This window comes from Aotus nancymaae, unplaced genomic scaffold (genome assembly GCF_030222135.1).
Source record: "Aotus nancymaae isolate 86718 unplaced genomic scaffold, 86718_ANA_hifiasm-v0.15.2.pri h1tg000008l, whole genome shotgun sequence".
Lineage (NCBI taxonomy): Eukaryota > Metazoa > Chordata > Mammalia > Primates > Aotidae > Aotus > Aotus nancymaae.
The window spans coordinates 51,684,052-51,702,174 of NW_026988419.1; the positions used below are offsets into that span (position 1 = coordinate 51,684,052).

Consider the following 18,123-nt stretch of genomic DNA (forward strand, 5'->3'; position numbering starts at 1 on the left):
AGGGAGGACAGCTTTAAAGGACAAGACTAGGAAGAGTAAGAGTGAGGCAAATTGTTCTTTCCCACCCTACTTGGGGAAGTGTTAAGAGCTTGATCCTTAGAGCCACACACATGGCTCAAATTCCACTTCTGCCGCTTAACATGTGTGTCGCCTATTGGACAGGTTACTTAGTCTTTTGAGACCTCAGTCTCTTTATCTATATAATGTGATTATTAGTAGCACCTAATTGATAAATTTGCTGAAGGGGTCAAATGTGATGACCTAGTAAATGCTTAGCATAATAATTAGATTGACAATGTGCCGAAGAATATTACTTATCATCCTTAATATTTTTGTCACCATTATAGTTGTCTTTTAAATGAAACCGATATGTTCAAGCTAAACCAGCTCAGAAATTTATGATATCAAATTAATTTTTGAAATTGCTTTATTGAGGCATAATTGGACATACAATGAACTGGATATATTTAAAGTGTGCCACTTGGTAAGTTTTGATGTGTATGTACTGTGAATTATCACCATAATGAACATATTCATCACCCCCAAAAGTTCCATCATGACTTTTTATAATCCTTACCTCCCATTGCTCCCTGCTTCCCATACCTATTCCCAGACAACTAGTTATCTATGTTTGTCACTAAAGTTTGCATTTTCCAGAATGTTTACTAATGGAATAATATAGTTTGCATTCTTTTCTCATTAGTTTCTGTCACTTAGCATAATCATTTTGAGATTCTTGCATACTGCGGTGTGTATTAATAGTTCATTTCTTTTTACTGCCATGTAGCATTTCATCATATGTTTATACCATGGTTTTCTTCTTTTTTTTTTTTAACCCATTCTGCGGTTGGTGAACATTGGAGTCCCATTTTTGGCTATTACTAATAAAGCAGACATAAACATTCATGCCTAAGTGTTTGTATAGACAAATGCATTAATTTCACTTGTGTAAATACCTAAGATTGGAATGGTGGAATCATAAGTTAGGTATATGTTTAATGTTTTTAGAAACTACCAAGCTATTTCCAAGTTGGTTGTATAAACTTTTCATTCCTACCAACAATGTATGAGAGCTTCTGTCACTCCACATCCTTGTCAACACTTGGTATGATCAGTTTTTAATATTAGCTATTCTAAGAGTTGTGCGGTGGCATCTCATTGTGGCTTTGACTTATATTTCCCTAATGACTAATGATATCAGGCATCTTTTTATGTGCTTATTGTCTACTTCTGAGTTAATACAAGGTGTTTTGCTAAAACTATTGTTGGGTTGTGTTGGGTGATCTATTCATGTTTAATATACTTCATCTAGTCCAAACTTATACCCCAAAAAGATAAAATGTAAAAGCCATAGACAGAATGCAAAACATGTAAACATCTTCATGGCCTACAAACAGAAAGATATGTGAATGAGTAAGCAGGACCGAATTTGTAGCCCTGACAGATGATGGGCTTGGAAACAGAGGTAAAGGAGGCAAGACATTTTCCTCAGAAGATGGGGAACCAAGCTAACAGCTTGGAAAGCGACATCTTCTACTTAGCCCTGTGAAAAGAAGCTAAGGAAAGAAAGCTTGTTGTTGCCCTCCTCCTTGCTGCTGACCTACTGCCTGGGGATCACAGGAAGCTGTAAGCTAAGGAGGCAATAGGACTATGATTAGGAACGGAGTCAAACCGCTTTCAGGACCCAAGGCCTGAATTTTTTATAAACCCACAGGTCACAACAATATAGGAAACTCAAAACACACTGCAAAACTCAACTCTGGATCTGAGGTCTGAAGGAGTGAAAGAAAAAATATAACTGGGATGGGTAGAGGAGAGAAACTGAGAATAAATCCAAACCAAAAATTCAAACAAAACCCACCTCTCAAAATGAACTTCATGAAAGAAGTAATAATAAAAAAGACAGCCAACAGAGAAAATGAAAAAAAAGTTATGAGAAAACAAGACAATGAGGAACCATGAAATAATAATGATAACAATCACCATGATAATGTTTAGTATGTTTTAAGCACTTGACACTTACCTAAAAGAAAAGCCAGGAAAATCATCAGGATATAAATTCACCCCAGATAAAATCAGTTTTATGGCACAATATGACAAAGACTACTTTAAATTTTTGATTTTTTAAAGAAAGAAAGAAATGAAAATCATTGCAAAGAACAGGATGGCATGAAACAAAATACGCATATAAAAGAACAGATGAGGCCAGGTGTGGTGGCTCACGCCTGTAATCCCAGCACTTTGGAAGGCAGAGGCAGGCTGATCACGAGGTCAGGAGACAGACCATCCTGGCTAACACGGTAAAACTCCATCTCTACTAAAAATACAAAAAATTAGCCAGGTGTGGTAGCATATGCCTACAGTCCCAGGTACTCAGGAGGCTGAGGCAGGAGAATTGCTTGAATCCGGGAGGCAGAGATTGCAGTGAGCCAAGATCACGCTACTGCACTCCAGCCTGGCCAACAGAGTGAGACTCCATCTCAACAACAACAACAACAACAACAAACAAATAAACAAACAAAAAACCCTTGATAGGAAAAAGGAGAAGAAATATTTGAAATAAAAATCTATGCTTGCAATACAAAATACAGAAGACAGATAAACTCTAGCAAGATATGGCAAATTGTGAAGAATGGCCATACATCCTTTGTAACTCCTTCCATCAAAAGGTGGAGTCCATGTCTTTACTCCTTTAATCTGGGCTAGGCAATGTGACTAGATTTAGCCAATGGATCACTAGTGAAGGTGATGCAAGTGGAGACTTCAAAAGCACTTGAGCACTGGGGTCTTAAATACTCTTGCTGCTGGGAACACAAGAACCATCCTGACACAGAGCCTGGGTTAGTCTCCTGAGTGGTGAGAGATCATGTGGAGTGAGAGGTTAAGTCCCTTCAGCTATATTAAAAACTCAGCAAAGCATAGACGCTCGCTGACTGGAGGGTGAGTGTAGTTGTATGAGCAAGTCCAGGCAAGACTAGCGGAGAAAACACATAGGCAACCCACAAAATCTTATTTCAAACCACCAAAGTTTGAAGGATTTGTTAGGCAGCAATAGATAATTGTTACACTGAGATAATAAAAGACAGAATTAGCAAATGAGAAGATACTATGAGGAATTCACCCCAATCACAGATTAAAATATGAAAATGTAATGAAGACATATAGAAGGAAGATGTAGATATTCTTAGGTATTTCTAACAGAAGTTCCAGAGAAAGAGGATGGAGGGGACAGTGGAGAAGTAATATTTGAAGCAATGAAAATTTGGAATTTTCCAAAACTGAACAAAGTCATCAATAGTTTTAGTTTCAAAATAATAAAGGAACACTTTATAGGTTTAATAAAATAATTTATATATAAACAAAACTTCACTATTCTTATAAGCTGTTTGCATATTAACTTGAAAAAAATGTGAATTCTGCTCAAGTCAAACTGAAAAAGGACAGTTTCTCTTTTTGTAATTCAGGTTTCTTAAAATTTGACAAATAACCAGTATGGTGCTGGGGAAGGTCTCCTTGTAGCAAGTGTCTGCATGTTAAACATGCTTTGTTTTTGTCTGTCAATCTTCCCTTCTTTTAGGAGTTAATGCTCCCACAAACCACATGGTTTTGATGGTCTCTACAGCACAAATCCTCAACTTCTACTCTAGCAGGGGAGGACATATGAACCACGATATTCCAAACAGGGTTTTTCCCTCCTAGAAATTTTAAACTTCAGCTAAATTCAATATAAAAATGCCTTATATTCTTGTGTTGCACATCTATAACATATGTTTATTTCATTTACAGTACTTGGGGTGGGAAGAATAGGCACGTGTGTACTCAGTCCACTATTCTGTTCTAATCTTCCTTATGTACTCTCATTCTGCTTAAGTTATCCGGTTTTTAAAACAGCAGCAGATAGTCATCGTGCTACATATTAGATCTCCAGACTTTATTTATAACTGAAAGTTTGCACCCATTGACAAAATTTTTGCCATTTTCCCCACTTCTAGCCCCTGACAATCATTCTACTTTCTGTTTCTATGCCTTCAATTTATTTAAATTCCACATTAAGCAAAAACCATGCGGTATTTGTTTTTCTGTGTCTGGCTTATTTCACTTAGCATAACATCTAAATTGGTAAAATTTTCTTCTTTTTATAAGGCAGAATAATATGATATCATTGATATTTTTTAAGAGAGTAGATTGTAAGTGTTCTTACCACATACACACCCCCCAGTGGAGATGATTTGTGAGGTGACAGATATGTTACTTAGCTTGATTGTGGTAATAATTTCACAATGTATACATATATCAAACATCACCTTGTATATCTTTTGTTTGTTTGTTTGTTTTTGAGACAAAGTCTTGCTCTGTCACCCAGGCTGGAGTGCAGTGGCGTGATTTGTGTATCTTGAATATATGCAATTTTTATTTCTCAATGATAACTCACTAAAGCTGGGGGGAGAAACCAGCAGCAGATAAAAAGTATATTTAGTATGAGGAAAAAGGCTGCTAGAGATAGTCCCATGTGCTATTAGCAGTATTTAAGAATGACAAATTGGAGTCTGATATTAAGGGAAAAACCAAAGAAACCACACACACACACACACACACACACACACACACACACAGAGCTTAAAATGGAGACACTGCTAGTCAAAACACACATCAATGGGATGCTAATACAGGGTGATATGTATTTGCGTTAGCAGACTCTAAGGGCATCAACTTATATATGCAACATAAGTTGAGTATAAAGTGATAATTGTATAGGTTTTTCAGGCTTTTTAGTTAGCATATTATAGCTGTGTGGGTCATCATGCCACTTTAAAATGTTATTTTTGTAGTCTGTGTCTAATAAGGCAGGAAAGTGACAAATCTGCCTATACATTTGTAAAAATATTTCTATCAAAACAAAACTTTCATTGTTTAAAGTAATAAACACTCATGTGTAAAATTTATCCCTTACAGACCCGGTATTTTATTCCATTAGCTAAATTGTGATGGTTTAGATATTTATAAATATTTTTTGCTTTTTTTCTCTTTGTCATGCTCAGGTTTTCATAAAAAACACTCTAGAGTCCCATGCTGATAAAAATAAAATGTTTTTCTCTTCTTAATATGGTATATAATGTCTTAAATTTTATCCAAGGGAAACTTTTCTCTTTGTAATTCAGAGTAGTTTTGTTTTTCAAAAGGGAACTGTTTGTCCTAGTAAGTTGTTTTTATTTAATGCATTGACTACTGATTTTTCTGAGTTGTAAAAATATCAGAGCCTAATTATTTTTGCTGCTAGAAAATTTTGTATAAAGCTTTCCTCAAATATCCTCTTTCAGAAGTCTCTAGAGTTATGTTTAAAATTGTGCTGTGTATGGACTACTTTATTATATTAAAAAATAAAAAGATAAATAAAAGCCCAGAGATCCCAAATTAGTTACCTACCCAGGCTAACAAATTTGTTATTTGGTACTGCCTTTCTTTTAAAGTAGGAATGAAACTCCTATATGAAACTCTAATGATTTTCATTTTGTCTCTGCTTGAATATTTCCAGTTATGAGGGGTTCATAATGTCATAAGGCATCCCATTTTAACTTTATCAAGCTCAAATTGTTAAATATTATGTTGCATACATATATTGAAGCAAGTTATGTCTCCCTGTAGTTTATACTATTGCATGCACAATCGTTGTTTTTATTTGTTTCTATAGATGAGTTCTGAACCTATTTGAAGACAATAGTATTGTTCCCTTTGTATCTGTCTTCATTTGTGTAAAATAAATTTTTCTAATTTATTACATAGCTGTCTTTAAAAAATAAAGCAGAAAACTAAGCTTTCTTCTTTCGTCCTATGTTCATCCATCCTTTCTTTCTTTCTAATTCTTAATTCAGCCCAAAAGCCACCAATGGAGCCAATTAGGGTAGGGGTGTATATGGTAGAGAGAAGAGTGATGACCTAACACAGGTGTGAGAGCCTGAGTGGGTGAGGACACCCAGGCTTGGCTACAGATGCAGGGTCAAATGATGTCATAAGGCCTCCCTCCACATCTTGGCTTCCAGGCAGTAGCAACATGGCCACTCTCACTTCAAGCTTAAATTCAAACAAATGAGTGGGAATTGACTCTTAATTCCATCCCTTAGTCAATATTTGTGACTGGGAATACAATGATTCATTGTTGATCTTGGATTTTAATTAATTTTATCCAATCAGTGGACAGAAGATAAGAAAAGGATCAGAGGAAGGTCTGGATCTTGTTAAAAGGAGAAGGAGAAATAGATCCTGGGTATGCTAAAACAATAGATGCCCACTGTGGAATAATTTAAGGTTTTGCATAATGATATTGTATCTAGACTTAAAATAAATACATATTTCTTACTATAGGATCATTCCATAAATACTCTATTTTGTGACTTGTTTTTATCTTACTTAAGACGAATAATAAACATTTTGTCAATGAATATCCTTTTAGAAAATCATTTTGATGGATACAAAATATTAATTTTAGTTTCCTACTTTTGAACATGTAAGTTCTTTGCATAGTTTACTTTGCTAAACAACAACACTGCGAAGATTCTTTGCATACAACTCTTTGTGTACATTTCTAAGTATTTTCTCAGGATAAATTTCTAAAGGTAGGATTATTAGGTCAAAGAAAATGCCTGTTTTCAGTTTTTCAACCATTTGTAACTACCATTTTTCACTTGGCATTTGATAAACACTCAATATTTGTTGACCATCTCTTGCCTGCCTACTCCAGTTTACCAAGGCCTCTTTTTATTAGTGTCAGAAAGGACTATATTACTCCCAATATGTATGCAGATGTTATTGGCACCACTACTTCCTTGTTCTGAAGAGTATTTTTTTCTACTGTTCAAGATTGTGTTAATTTGTAGTTAGCAATACTGATATTCGCACCTTGTATTGTGCCCTCCCATTTTGCCAGAGTTGCTCTGTGTGACCAATAGATTACAACAGAAATTATAGCATGTCACTTCTGAGATTCATTTATGAAAGACACCATGGTTTCTGTCTTGGTTATGCAAACTCTCTCTCTCTCTCTCTCTCTTTCTCTTGGATCACTTAACTCTGCAAGAAGCCAGCTGCCATGTTATGAGAACAATTAGGTAGCTCATAGCGAAGCTCATATGGGAAGGAATTGAGGTTACCAGTTTAAGATCAGCAATGTCCTGAGACCTGCCAAAACCCATATGAGTGAGCTTGAAGTGGTTTCTCCTTCTGCTAAATCTTCAGATGACTGCAGCTTCAGCTGACAGAGTAACTGAAACCTCATGAAAGATTCTGAGTTACAACCACCCCTGGCCATTCAGCTAAGCTGCTCTGGGATTCCTGACCTACTGTGAGTTAATAAATTCTCATTCTTTTAAGCTTCTAGGTTTTAGGTATGATTGCCACAATGCAATAAATAACTAATATTCCCCATATCAGATGTAAGATTGAATTTTTGATAAAAGCCTTCCCAGAAAGAAAACTCCTGGCCCAAATGGTTTCACTGGTGAGTTCCATCAAACATTTAATTACAAAATAATATCAAACTAACACAAACCTTTTCAGAAAATAGAAGAATAAAAGATGATTCTCAATTTATTTTCGAGGCCAAATAATGCTATTATGAAAATCAGGTGAAATTACTACAAGAAAAAAAATTATAAACCAATTATCTCTCCAACCATAGATGCAAGAAATGTTAATAAAATATTATCACATCAAATTAAGTAATATACAAAGACCACACTATATCCTGACCACGTGGGATTTAACATATAAATGCAAGATTCTCTTGACATTCAAGAATCAATGTAATTCAAATTACATTGTAAAAGATCAAAACAGAAAAGAACCCCACAAAAATTGTATTTGATAAAATTTAGCACCTATTCATGTAAACAATTCATAGAAAATTAGGAATAAATGAAAAAAATCGTTCATCTGATGGAATGCACGTATGAAAAGCCTCCTATTTAGTGTTGAATTATTAAAATGTTCCCCACCCCCAATTCTATTCAATATTGTGCTAGATAGAAGTTCTAGCCATTGCAGTGAGGCAGTAATAAAAATGACACAGGATTGGAAAAAAATATTAAAAACTATTTTGGATTATATGATTCTGTACAGAAAAACCTAAAAAATTTCCAAAAACCAACTAAAAATAAGTAAATGTAATATGCTGAGAATCCAACATCAATGTACATAAGTCAAGTATTTTTCTCTAGAATAGTAAAGAACAATTGCAAAAGAAAACTAAAGAAATCTAACATTTGCAGTAGCATCCAACAACATAAAATTCTTTATGTTAACAGAAAATGTGCAGAACTCTGAACTAAAAGCTGCTGGACACTGTTGAGTTCAATTAAAACAGACCTAAATAACGGAAAAAGATAGAGCATGTTCTTGAATAAAAAGACTCAACACTTTTAAGGTATAAATTCTTCCCAAATTGATCTGTACATTCAATGAAATCTCAATATAAATGATGGCAAGACTTTTTGGAAAACTGACAAGCAGATTCTAAAATTTGTATGGAAAATTTAAAGAACCTAGAATAGCTAAAATCATCTTAAAAGTGGAAAAGTTTACACTACTTAATTTCAAGACTTGTATAAAAGTACAGTGATCAAAGCAGTGTAATATTGGTCAAAATATAGACAATTGATTAATGGCACAGAATAAAAGTCCTCAATATACTCATCTGTGTGGTCAAATAATTTGGTGCCAAAGAACAAAAGCAATTCTATAGGGAGTAATGTTTTTCAACCAATGGTGTAGGAACATTCGGATATTCACATAGGAAAAAAATGAACATGCCTATTTCTACCTACCCCATGTCATACACAAAATTAATTCAAGAAGGAAATGGCCCAGGTGTGTGTTAGCAGCAAAGTATTAAATTAATGGCACAGTCTGCAATATGGATGCATCTCAAAAACATTATGCTGAGTGAAGGAAGCCAGTGTCTCCAAAGTGCATATTGTATGTTATATGAAGTTCTAGACCAGGCAAAATTAATCTATGTAATAGAAATCAAAATAGTGTTCTTTTTGGGTGGTAGAAAAAGACTGGGCAAATGCACAGAGAGAACATCCTCAACAGATATAAATACTCTACATTTTGAGAAGTGTGTGGGTTACATGAGGTGAATGCATTTGTTAAAACTGAACAGTATCCTTAAAATCTGTACATTTCACTAAATCTTAATCATACATCAATAAATTTTAAAATATGCATACATTTTAATTGTTGTTCTTCTTTAAAAGCCTTCTCTTTATCAATCCATTAATCAGTACACTTTGAGCAGAGCAATTCAACTTCTAGTCAGAATCTCTGTGCAGTCAATGTCTGTCCACTGTCTCTAAGAATCTCATGAGTTACCTGATCATGTTAAACAAAGCTGTTATGTATCTTTTAACACTTCCGAATATATTGGCCCAGTAATTCTAATGTTACTGATGGAATTAGATACAAGTTAATTTTAAGTTTTATAAATATTTAAGTGTCCCATTTTTCATGCTTATTTTCTCCTCATTTCTTATATTTTGTGCTATATATATGTAGCTTATTCTTTAACATATCATACATTGTCTATTTCCTGGCAATTTGAATTTTATTCCAAGACGTAAAATATAAAGAATGACTAGAATAGGAGTAAACATAGAATTCTTCTAAACTGAATGGCAGTGAGTTTGATGAGGAATATTAGAGGGGTGAACTGGACAAAAGAGATAATAAAAGGAGTTAGTTAGGGAGTCAGTCATTGGCTGAAAAATTTAGAGGTTGTGTCAGGAGCTGTCCGAGGTCTGAATCAGAGGCCTCAGGCAACCACTTTTTCCAAAGTGGTCCCCCAAATGACACAGGTACTGTGGGAAAGAAGTCTTTATTAAGTCTATGACAAACCTCTTTGTCTAGAGAGGCAATTATGGTAAAATGTTATCTAAAATATTTTGGTAAAATTATGGCAAAATATTGTCCAATTATTCAAAAATGAGAAATATTTTATGGAAGGGCCTGACTTAATTAAAGTTATCTTATTAAAAACATTTCACTCTATAATTGCTGTATAGGTTTCTTTGTTATGATGGTTCATAAATTAATGAGAAGCCTTTAGTTCCATCATTATCTGTTGGAAGCAAGTTCAAGGGTATTTGCATACTATAGACAATGCTGTTCAGGACTAAGCAAGGGATGTTATTTTATAAACTTATTATTTGATGATGATGGTGTTTATGATGACAACACTCAGTGTTCCTTAAGTTCTTAATATATGCCAAGTAGTATGGAACTATTTTCCATCGATTTATTTAAATAAATCTTTACAACAACACTAGGACATGGTATTGTTGTTATTACTGTTTTACAAAGAAGGGAAGAGAGTTTCAAGAGCATAATAATACACTTTCAATGTTACTCAGCTAACAATGGCTGAGCCTGAAGTGTTCCTTTTAATCAACATGCTGTGATCCAAAGCATTCAACTGCAAGTAATTGAATGCTTATATAGTTAGTCTTTTTTTTTTAAAATATTCCACTCATTACACGTTGCTACTTTTAATATCCTTTTTTCATGAGGCTCTTTATTGTTTATTTGTGACAGCATCTTCAAAGAACACAGGCAGAAATCTTATTTCTATGTTCTTCAGTGTAAAATGAAGCTTTTACGAGAGCTGGATTATCAGTGAAAATAAACGACAACATTCTCTGGGAATAAAAGTAATGAGATAGACAGGACAAAAGTAATGACATCCTCTAGGATAATCTTGGCAGAAAATAACTAAAGCACCTTGAAGGAGATAAATTGTTACAAAACACTATTCTTGTCTAATATGGATTGACAGGGAATAACAGGATTCTTCAAGAGGATGGCAGCCCACAGGCCCACATGCTTTCAAGGGATCAAAGGGACTGACACTTTCTGCCAGCCCCAGCTAAGTAGAAAGCAACTCGATTCTCTCCAGACAGATATTTACCCTAAGATATTATTTCTGGGAAAGAGCGTTTATTTGGGAAATATGACAGCATTTTTTCCCTACACATTCTATCAACTGTTAGAATGAAACTAGGATGAGGGAAAATCTACCAAACCTGTTCTTGGAATCCGAATCATACATAAATCTTTAGCAAGCTAAGGAACTTGAACTATTCCATAATACATTTGTTTTATGTAGGCCATGCTCAGCATTTGACTTACAGATTATTATCATTTTTTTCTATTAACATAAAACTTTAAAAGAGTTTTTAAGTTTTAAAAAAAGTCATATAAACCCAGTTTATCATCTACCAAAATAGATTTTAATAACCATCTAGAAAGCAGAATAGATAGCTTTGGCAAATTTAAATGTTAAATAATAATGAAAAAGTCCAGGAAAAAAACTATAGGAAAAAAATTTTATATTCATGGGGATGAAGAACACTTTTCTAAGGATGACATGAAATCCTGAATCCATGTGGAAAAGATTTATTTGATTACATAAAATTGTGAAACACTACTAAAAAGTCAAAGAAAAAGGAAAAACTAATGGAAACAACTTTTACATCCATTATTAATTCATTACTTACTGTCCTTAATATAATAACTCTTGTAAATGATTAAGAAAAAAATGACATTTGAAACGGTAAAGTGTATGAACAGGCATTTTAAAAAGAATGAGATTTAAATGGTTATTGAATATATGAAAAGATGTTCAGTCTCACCACTAATCAAAGGAATGCAAACCTAAACATCAGTGAGAACTCATTTTTTAGTTATCAGACAGACTTACATTCAAAAGAATGACAGTGTTTTTTGATGTTGAGGTGTCAGAAAATACACTATATCCTGTGTCACACTATATCCTGTGGATTGTCAAATGATACATGGGGGTAAAAGAGAAGAATTTTGTCAGTGTCTCTCAAAATCTAAAGTATGTATATTCTTTGATTCACTAATTTCACATCTTGGAATTAATCTTACAGTAACCACTTTAGAATGATAAAAATATTCCTATACATTCTTGTTCACTAGAATACTGCTTACAACTTTTATGGCTGGAATAATCTGAGATTTATAGAAGAGTTTCAAGAATAACTCAAGAATATACCTTTTACTCAGAATGCTCAAATATTAACATTTGGTAACATTTGCTTTATTCTTCTCTTTCTACACACACACACACACACACACACACTCACACACACACACTTTTGTTTCTTACACAGATACTCTTCATCCCTAAATACTTCATTGCATATTTCCTAAAATATCTAGGATATTGTCACATATTCTCAGTACATTTATCAAAATTAAGAAATTAATATTGATATGATATTTTTCTAGAAAACTTACAGATTTCTTTAATTGTCCCAGTAACGTCCTTTATAGCAAAGAAGTCTACAGATTGTATTCATTGTCTTGTCTCTTTAGTTTCGCTTAATCTAGAAGAGTTCTGTGTCTTTTTTTGTATGTCATAACATTGCCATTTTTTAAAAAGTCCAGACCAGTTATTTTGTAACTTTTCTCTACCTTTGGGTGAATCTGATGTTTTCTCATGATTAGGCTCACATCAGGCATTTTGGCAAGAATACTCCAGAAGTCATGTTGTGTTTTCCTCAGTCCATGATACTAGGAAGCACATGCTACAGTTTTGTGCTTTTACCAGTGTATTACCTGTGATCACTAGGTTAAAAAATTGCTCAAGAGGTTTTTCTAGTGTAAACATGTCATTTTTCTTTTTATAATTTATGAGTATTTATGGGTATATATTGAAAGATACAAATATTTGGGTATCTCTCAAACTTTCACCTTATCATTTTAGTATACTATAATGATATATACCTAAATCAATTATTAGTATAATTGCCAAATACAGATTTTCTAATTCCACCATTTCTTCTACATTTATTTGTTTACTTTCCATAAGAAAGATTTTAATTTTTATCTATTTATTTTTTTCTTTGTGTTAATATGGACTAATGGATTTTAATTTAATTCAAGAAAAAAATCTTTTATGAGAATTTATTAACATAATATTAACAAATACATTATTTATTAAGACATAACTTTTTGGTGCTCAAATTATATCAGACTTGGCAAATGTAGTCTGCTTTAAGCTAGCTTATATGTCCTCTGGCATATCCTGATAATTTTTAGGACACTTTCCTGGTTTCTGATGCAACAAAATGGTCCAGGCTCATTCTCATTGTCCCAGCTCTGGAATCAGCCATTTTCCTGAGGAGCACTGGCTTCATTTAGTGGAGAATCATATTTCAAAACCAGGACCTGTGTAGTTTGTATGTGGAACACTGCACTTTGGTTTTTATAGTTTTGATTTTTGAGTATCATTCTTAATTGTAAAGAATTAGAAATAATTTAAATGTTTATTAAATACTATAAAATTGTTAAAAATAATGAGGACTCTCTTATAGTGATGTGGAAGAGGACCTAATATATATATATTATATTTGGGAAAAACTAGTTAGTGAACAGTTAATATAGTTTATTTCAAATATTATATATAAGTAAATGTTAATTCAAACGGAAAAAATTTAAAATCTGAAAGTTTACACACTAAACTACATTTTTTTTTAACTTATGACAGCAGGATAAGAAATATGGTGAAGTTTTCATTTCTTTATAGTTACTATAACTTTTTTTTATATAAGGCATTTACCTTTTAAAAATTTAAACACATAAATCTAAAATAAATAATTCAAAATAAAACAAAAACAGTTCAAGTGGCAATGGCTTACAAAATAATCAAAGTAATTTATGAGGAAGTTAGGGAAATGGCCTTACTGTACATTAGTAAAATTTCTAGAATTAGTCCTCATTAATCAATTAGTTTGTAGTAATTGCCTCAGTAAGTCAGTTTTCTCCAAGTCTCATTTAGTAGCCTCATCAGTTAATTGCTTTCATCTGCAAACAAATGTTCATTTAACTGGGCAAAAACTTGTCATCATATCTCCTTGTGAATACTAGTCAATGCCTCTAGGGTGTGTTTCACATCCATGTGGCCCACTCCTGATTTCAGCTGAAGCTCTGAGGGGTGGTTCTGTGCCAGCTGAGACTCACCCTGTCTTGGCAGTGGCCAGCCCAGATCACATGCAGCATGCTTCCACACTCAGCCAGGAAAGAGTAAATGCTATTTGGTATAATATGTCTAAGGAAGGGCTTTCAGTAAGGTAATATTTCAGTAGACACTTGAATTAAAGTGTGCAGATAGCTTGGGAATAAGCTTTTCCAGGAAGAAAAGCAAATGCAAATGCCCTGGGGTGGCAGTATGCCTCTCTTATTTGAGGATCAGGAAGGAGATCAGTTTGGAAGGTAGTAACCAAGGACAAGAGTGAGAGATAAGGTCCTGGAAGAAGAAACACATGAAGGAGAACAAGAACTTAACAGAAGGGGAGGATGATGAACATGGAGTTTATCTTGTGAGATCAGATGAGAGATGATTTAACTTCTATTTTCAAATGATCCCATTGGCTCCTATGTGTGGAGTATACAGTGCCTAAAAACCAGGTGGAAGGGTTTCAATAGGAACCTATTGCAATAATCCAGAGGAGAGACAGATATGATTGAGACTCTAGTGATAAAGGTGGTAATAAGTGATAATCAGCCTCTGAGTATGATTGGAAAGTGGAGTTCACACAGTTTGCCAATGGGATATGGCTCATGAGAAAAGAGAGGAGGCATGGATGACCAAAAGATATTTATGTAAACATTGAGAGAAAGGAAATTTCCATATCAACATAAAAATGATGAGAATAACAAAAAAAGACTCGAGAAATTCACATGGTGGGTTTTGTCATGTTAGGTTTGAGACCCTTATTTGACATGTAAGAGAAGATGTTGAATACATGAGCCTGGAGTTCAGAGGAGAGGCTGATGAGGAAGATAACCTTTATGAGGTTCATGAGTTGTTCGCTTGTGGTTTACAAGTTGTTTGTTTGTAGTTAGTATTTAAAGTCATGGGACTGAATGAGATCACCTAGGATGTAATTGTAGATAGTGTAATGGAGAGGGGTCCCAGTATTGACTCAGGAATACTCTATTATTAAGAGTCAGCTTTTTCACTTTTGTCTGTGCTGCTGACATGCCATCCAGACTGAGGAAGACTCAGAAACATTGGGGCCATGTGAGCCATGGTCACAGCTGCAGAGTAAAGCACCGGAAGCACCCAGGAGGCTGTGGTAATGCTGGTGGCATGCATCACCACAGGATCAACTTTGGCAAAATAGCACCCAGGTTACTTTGAGAAAGTTCGTATGAGGCATTACCACTTAAAGAGAAACCAAAGCTTCTGCCCAGCTGTCAATCTTGACAAGCTGTGGACTTTGGTCAGGGAGCAGACGCGGGTGAAGGTTGCTATAAACAAGACTGGAGCTGCTCCCATTGTTGACATGGTATGATCAGGCAACTAAAAAGTTCTGGAAAAGGGAAAGCTCCCAAAGCAGCCTGTCATCGTGAAGGCCAAATTCTTCACAGAAGAGCCAAGGAGAGGATTAAGGGTGTCAGGGGTGGGGTTAGAGTCCTGGGGGCTTGAAGTCACATGAAAGGGTGTCCACTAAATGCCAACAATTGAAAAATAAAAAATTCAACTTTCTGATAAGACTGATCTGCCAAGCCTTAATTCATAGAAAATGCTAGCTCCTAAAGATACCAAGCCTGCATACACTGGGGCTGCTGCTGCTCAGGATGTTGCTGTTCTTGAAGCAGAGAAAAGACACATGGCTAAGCATGAGCTGGCTCTCAAAGCTTGCACTCAGAACACACACACTCACTTCCGTTCTTATTTCATTCAAACCAAGTTTCATAATCACTTTCAAGTGCAGTAGGAAGGGAATGTATAATCTTCCCACAGGAAGCGGCCTGCAGTGAGGAACATCGCAGGGAGGGGAACTAGAATATTTGGAAACAGAAATGTAGTTCACTACAGGAAATAAAAATATGACTTTGGAAAGCTTTTGTTTTTCTTGTCTAATATAACAACTGTAAACTACTGAATATTTTTTTTTTGCTTTTCTTATCATCTGATATCTTTCTCCATTTACTCATAATGCCCAATGAAGTATGTCTCAGCAGCCAAAGATCCAAATTAACCTTTTAAATTCATCTGAAGGTTAATCCCAATTGAGAGTAAAGGCAATTTCTAGAGCTGGAGCCACTGATATTTCTTGTTATTGGAGAATTCTTATCATGGGATCCTTCTGTACAATAGTTCTTTAAATTTTTTCCAGTTGAAGGCCTTGCTATTAGCTTTACCCTCATCTAATACCACGTATTCCAGACCTAAGCTGCCATTAACCTCTGCCTCCATATCTTCTTTGAATTCTTCTGATAGAATTTTTTTAAAAGCCACAGATTTTCTCATAGTTGTAATGTAATTAAAAGAATACATGATGTATTTAAAATGGAAGGAGATCTGCCTGCATTGATGTTCTGGTTCACTGATGTCACTACCTAGCCTTTCACTTGAAGGAAGTAATCAACCCTCTAAGAATAATCTCATCTGTACAATTGAAATAGTTACACCTACTGTATTAGTCTGCTTTCACATTGCTATAAAGATCCTAGTTGAGACTGGGTAATTCATAAAGAAAAGAGGTTTAACTGACTCACAGTTCCTCAAGGCTGGGGAGGCCTCAGGAAACTTAGAATCATGGTAGAAGGGGAAGCAGGAACATCTTATGTGGCAGCAGGCGAGAGAGCTCATGTAGAAAGTGAAAGAGGAAGAGCCTCTTATAAAACCATCAGATCTAGTGAGAACTCACTATCAGGAGAACAGCATGAGGAAACCACTGCCATGACCTAACCACCTCCCATCATCTCCCTCCTTTGACATGTGGGGATTATGAGGATTACAATTCAAGATGAGATTTGGGTGGTGACACAACCAAGCCATATCACCTGCCTTGTAGCACTGTTCTGAGGATTGCATTAGATAGCACATGTAAGGTGCTTCATAAATTCTAAAGGAGAAAAAAGTTGGTTCATGTGGTTGTGGCTATCATTCCAGGATGAGTTAGGAACACAGAGTCGTGCATGTTATTGATTCTGGAATGAGGGAAATAAGAACAGGTCTTATGAGGCCCCAATATGTTGCTTTTATTAATATTTTTCAGTGAAGGTACTATATGATGAAACAAATAGAAAGATTGGAATCTTCTCACAAGCTTGTCTGGGATCACCATACTGAGTACACATAGGATCTGACAATAAAATAAATTTCTTCTTGTCAAGGTTCTAGTTCTGTAATAGTCTACCACTGGGCAGAGTGACTCTGGTAGAAGCAGTCTTTATGTTGGCAACCTAGTCTCTGGTTAGTATCATAGTAACTGGTAAGCTTCTGAGGTAACTAACCTACAATGATACGGACTTATTTCTTCATGTTAGGATTCAGCTTTCTGATAAGACCAATATGCTAGGCCTTAATGCATAGAAAATATCAGTTCCTAAAGATTCAAGTCTGTATACACTTGGAATTTAATAATTTTTATACATATCTTCAAAATTTCCACCACATGAAATAATAATTCTAAGATACTGGCATGCCAGAAATAATAGTAATAAAACTTAACTGAACAACATTTTACTTTTACAAAGACCTTTTCTATCCCATTTGGCGCTGCTGTCAAGGCTTTATCCATAGGAAATGTTTATGGACTGGGAAGAGCATTTCTCCAGTTTTTTTGCTTAAGCCAAAGAGGAAAACATCTGGTCAAACTCATTTATAATTTTCTCTGTAGTAAGAAGGTATTCTTGGCTAATTTGTTCTTGCCAGTAACTCAAAAGGTACAAAAATATAATAAATTAGGAACGCACCAAAATTCTAAAATTTCAGTAAAAACACAGATATATCTCTAACTTAGAGACTCTAAAAATGAACTATGGTATGTAATGGGTAAGAGATTTCCTTTTTTTTAAAACAATTTTTGAGGGTTGGAGATCTGTAAAAGATGTAATTGTAAAGAAAATAACTCAAAGAAAAAGGAATATGAGGAAACATTATTAAAAAACCTCAGTATTGCTATATAAAGAGCTTTCTGATTCATCTCTTTAAAAGATGCAAAAAAAGAGAAGAAACTCAAAAATAAGCACTAATTCAAAAGAAAAACACAAACATCTGGAAATAATGTCAGAAAGATTAAAACCTAGAAT

At 34.5% G+C, this 18,123-nt stretch overlaps 1 pseudogene; it reads left to right on the plus strand.

Annotated features, from left to right (window-relative positions):
* Nucleotides 1–15,058: 15,058 nt before the first annotated feature.
* On the plus strand, nt 15,059–15,508 carry LOC105730332 (large ribosomal subunit protein uL15-like; annotated as a pseudogene).
* The last annotated feature ends 2,615 nt before the right edge of the window (nt 15,509–18,123 follow it).